This window comes from Triticum aestivum, chromosome 6B (assembly GCF_018294505.1).
Source record: "Triticum aestivum cultivar Chinese Spring chromosome 6B, IWGSC CS RefSeq v2.1, whole genome shotgun sequence".
Classification (NCBI taxonomy): Eukaryota; Viridiplantae; Streptophyta; class Magnoliopsida; order Poales; family Poaceae; genus Triticum; species Triticum aestivum.
The window spans coordinates 485464861-485469896 of record NC_057810.1 but is presented as its reverse complement, the minus strand read 5'-3'; positions in this window follow the sequence as shown (position 1 = coordinate 485469896).

Below are 5036 nucleotides of genomic sequence, written 5' to 3'. Positions count from 1 at the left end.
CTGTCCTTGTTTGCGAGCAACCGCGCGCATGGGCGAGGGAGAAAGCATGTAGTAGTAAAATCAAGCTTCTCCTTGTTGTACGAGTTGACGTGACACATCATAGCACTGGCCCCACATGCTTGCCTCTAAACTTTGCTGAAAGACACGCAGTGTACAATATATTTGCTGCAACCTCTAACATTTACCCACCACAAATTAAAATATATATTCCTGTCTTGACCAGATGAGCGTGCAAACTATAATCACCAGGATGAGAGGTAGGGCCAGAAGACTATTTTAAATTTTTTTTAAACTTCGAGACGGCCACATAGCATGGAGCCGACCCCAACAATTTTAAGCTTACAGGCACGGTACACGCTATCCTAGACTACTCTACACATGAAACTACCACACGAGCGTTCGGGCTGCGCTTGGCTCTTCGCCTCTTCGGGAAGTCAAACAATGATGGAGTACTACTGCACTGGAGGAGTACTATCGTACGCTTCTGGCCATCTGACACCAATTGAACTGCTGCATGTCCACCGCATGCGAGAGGGAGAGCGTGTAGCGAAAGCTTCTCCGAGTCTTGCCAGCCACCACGCTCATGGGCGAGGGAGGGATGCTCCTGCCTTTGCGTGTATGACAGGTGGGCCCGACAGGTGGGTGGCCAACCTGTCATACAGCCAAAGGCAGGTGCAGTTAAGTTTGCGAGGGAGAGGATAATCAAACTTCTCATTGATGTACGATTTGACGCGACACATCAAAGCACTACACTCGATATATTTCAATAATTTGCATTTACCAATGCATTAAGTACAACACATGCATGCATGCCGTGACTCTCCTTTTGATACTTGCATGTGTTGATTTAATGCACCTTGAAGTAGTATAAATATGTGACGGTAAAGCTTTGTAATGCCCCAGCCCAAGCGAGAGATGGTTGTGCATGAGGAGGGCGAGATCATGCAGACGGAACAGGACCCGATGATGGAGCTCTCTAAGGTCTCGATGGACCTCACCGTGCTCCACTGCCCCTTGTGCCTCTGCCCCTTGATGCCTCTAGTGTATGAGGTTTGAATACACCTCGTTTGTTCAGCTGATTGAGCAAGGTGCAGGTTTCTTGATTGATGTGTTGTTCGATTGATTTCTACAGTGCAAGGGAGGGCACCTGGCCTGCGCGGACTGCCGCGTCAAGCGCCCCGAGAACCAGCGGCAGTGCCAGAAGTGCGAGTGCGGCAGTGGCTTCAACGTGCGGAACACGATGGTGGATGTCGTCCTTTCGTCGGTGAGGGTGGAGTGCCCCCATGAAGGTTGTGGGCTCTACATCACTTACCACAAGCTCGCCGATCACCAGAGCGTGTGTCCACTTGCACCCTGCAAATGCCCCGTGCCCATCTGCGGCTATGAAGGCCCACCGCCAGCGCTCTACCACCACATCAGCACCACGCATCCCATGCCCGTGAACAGGATCCAGTACGGCAAGGTGCTCAAGCTGCAAGTGCCACTGTCGGAGCCACGGCTCTTGCTGTTCGTGGAGGAGGACGGCCACGCGTTTTTCTTGGTCGGCGGCGTGCTCGACATGGGCGCGCCTATCACCGTGTCGGTCGTCTGCATCAGGGCAGGGGCGTCCCCACTGCCGCACTACGTGGCCAAGTTGTGGGCGAACGGCCCGCCGGGGGAGCCCAAAGGCATGACCGATGCCGTCAAGGTGGAAATGGAGGTGACAAGAAGCAAGGATCTCGGCAACGTCGTTGTGCAGGAGCTGACCTTCTTCACAGTTCCGCCCAAGCTGCTGGCCAGGGCTAAGCTGGTGTCCCTCCACATTCAGATTGACAAGCTCACGTCCTAAATGTTTCTACAGTGCCTTCTATTTATCTTAGTAATATGCTAATATAGGGATTACCTTGGTCTACTTTAGCTTAAGAAATGGTGGGTTTTGGTGGCGATGCAGCAATTACTTCGACATCAGATCAGTAATTTCCAACAGTCGAACGGATATTTTGTGTCTGTTGGATATAAAGTTCCTTTGGGTAAGAAGTACTACTTGTCATCAAAATGGATAAAAGGAGATGTATGTAGACGTATTTTAGTTCTAGATACGTCCTTTTTATCCATTTTGATGACAAGCACTCCCTCCGTTCCACAATACATGCCTTCCATTTGTCAAAATATAGATGTATCTAGACATGTTTTAGTATATAGGTACATCCATTTTTGGACAAATGGAAGTCAAGTAAAGTAGTATTTTGGAACGGAGGGAGTATATGCTTGTTTGTTCACGAAGTGTTTCATACTTGTGCGAGTTGACGCGACACATCAAAGTAGTACTACTACTAGTAGTACTCCCTCCGACCCTAATTTCTCTGCGCATAAGTTGAGGCGCAAATACCAAGCAGGGCCTGGTTGTGTTGGACAACTCACCGGACAGCGCACCAGGCAAACGAAGCTCGTGTCATGTAGGTGCCGTGTGCGACTGCGGCCCTCACATTAACTAAAACCTCACGCCTCCAGCTTAGCCTCCGTGTTTTAAACTTCTCAATCTCAAGGCCAAGGAGCAACGTGAATCCTATGATAGAGCCAATCGGATGGTTGAGAACACTACAATTCGTAGCTACAGATGCGTGTGTGACTCCCAGGTGCAGAGGCCCGGGGTCATCATCCTCCTTTTCGAGAAAAAACAGATGCGTGTGTGAGAGGACGAGTGCGTGCGTGCACCTCTTCTCTTCCTGTATAACGTACTAAACTCAGAGTACAAGTTTTTGTGGGTGGTAGGATGGTGCGTGCGAGAAGTACCGAGAGATAGATTTAATGCGTCTGAAAAAAAGACTAGCCTATAGCTCGCCACGTAGCTATTCCTGTCGAATGCCCCATTAACCGTAAGATATGTATACGACGGTGCCAGTTATTGCACGTACACAGTAGTAGAAAAAGAACTACCATGGCATATGCTACACCACGGCTGAGAACATGTGCCCACGTAACATCATCCGGGAATAGTGCCGCACTTTCAAACTAGAACCGTTAATAAATTTTGAGCTTGTGTCTCGTCACATTCCAAATTACTACTACTACCACGCTATCTTGAATTGGAAACCTGTTCACACCGACCACAACCTAAATGGTTTCCCACTTAGGAGCGTATTAATACTCGATTATAAATACTACTATGCCAAGATGACTGCACATTCCTCCTCAACTCCTCATCCTCAAAAACAAACAAGTCATTCAGCATCCATCCCTTGCGTCTGCCATGGCCAGCATGAGTTCTGGGTCGAGAGATTGCCACCAGGGAGAGGCGAGCATAGAAGCGGAAGCACGAGAGATGTCCCGCCTCCCTGCAAAAGCAGTCGACATGTCCCGCCGCACGGAAGTAGCACCATAGAGGTCCTGCCGCGCCGCCGAAGCAGCACGGAGGTCCCGCCGCACCGTCGATGCAGCAAACTGGTCCGGCCGCGCCGCAGAAGCAGCAAAGATGTCATGCCACGTCGCGAATGCAGCAGAGATGTCCTGCCGTGCCGCGGCGGCCTAGGTAAATGTTTCGCGGGCAGTCGATGACTCTTACAGGCGCATGCATGTGATCGTCCATAGTAGATGGATCAGATCTCCGACTAGGCGAGGTTGTAGGATGACATGAAAGCGTCGTTTGAATAGGCTACCGGCGTCATCCGGCAACTAAGGGAGGGCCATGAGAGGCTCTGGGCCGAGCGCGACCTGCTGAGGGCAAAGATCGTCCGAAGAGCAGACCAGCAGGAGGAAATCAGTGCCTTGTTGAAGAGGACCAGCGTCATCGTCAAGAAACTTATGGATGAGAATTACATGCTCCGCATCGAGCGCCAAAGGCTGGTGGAGGAATCTGTGGATGTTGTCAAGCAGTGTCTTGAGGACATAAAAGAGCTCATCGCCGCTCGCCGCGGAGACTAATTCCCACGGCCTGCAGCAACGCATCAAGAAAGTAGAGATCAGCGAGCCAGATCCTTGTCTTCCTTCTTCTTTTTCCCTTGTGCATTTAGGGCATAGCCGCATGTGGCTTTTTTTAATTATCTTCCTAATTATGTAAGACAATTAATCCTCCTTATATATTCATCAGTCTTGCTATAAGTCGCAGTAGATGCTATATAGGTCCGTCGGATCTTACATCAAGATCTATGCTCTCAGATTTTCTTTTTTTTTCTCTTAAATCTCAGTCGAGTGAGACATAGCCCGCCATTAAACAGTGGCTTGGGCGCCATTAATGGAGACCTTGCGAGAGAGGTGGACGACAGATGGAGGTCAAAGGGCTCTCCTCTCGGTAAGCACGCGCAGGGGTCTGATCGCACGCCTCTCATACTCAAATAGCTACCCTGCATGGAGCCTCCTAGCTAATAAAAAAGGGGACGCGTGGCGGCACGTAAATGGTAGTAAATAGAACACCCACGGTTTCAATAATACTTGTGTTTCCGATTGTAACGTGACATCACTTGTTCCAAAATGACTTTGTTGATTGTTAATGTGTGCGCCTTCGCAAACCGGACTGCAAAATTACCACAGCATGTTGGTGCCATGTCATGGCACCAAGCCAAGTTTCATTATTTTCATGCGTGTTTTGTATTTACAGGAATTAAAAAAACTAAGTTTCTCAATGTTTCCAGCCCAGCCACGACGCCCAGAATTTTGAATTTCATTCCCATTTCTTGCATGGAACCTAGAAAATTACCCGAGGACACACATGTGATTTTTCGACCAACTTTGGTGCACTGGAGCATGTGCTTGTATTTCAAATTTGAATTATGCACAGAAAGGTGACACATTCCCTCTCAGAACCACGAGCCTTCTTGAGAGAAGCTCCGGTTTGCAAGAAGCTTATACCAAAATTTGTTCCTATTCGGCCAATTTTTTTTACCACGGCATGGTACTACCATGACATGACACCATGCCAAGTTTCATGATTTTAAAACCAAGTTTCTCAATGTTCTCGACCGAGCCACGATGCCCAGATGTTTGAATTTTATTCTCATTTCTTGCATGGGACCTAGAAATTCACCCGAGGACACAGACGTGATTTTTCAACCAACGTTGGT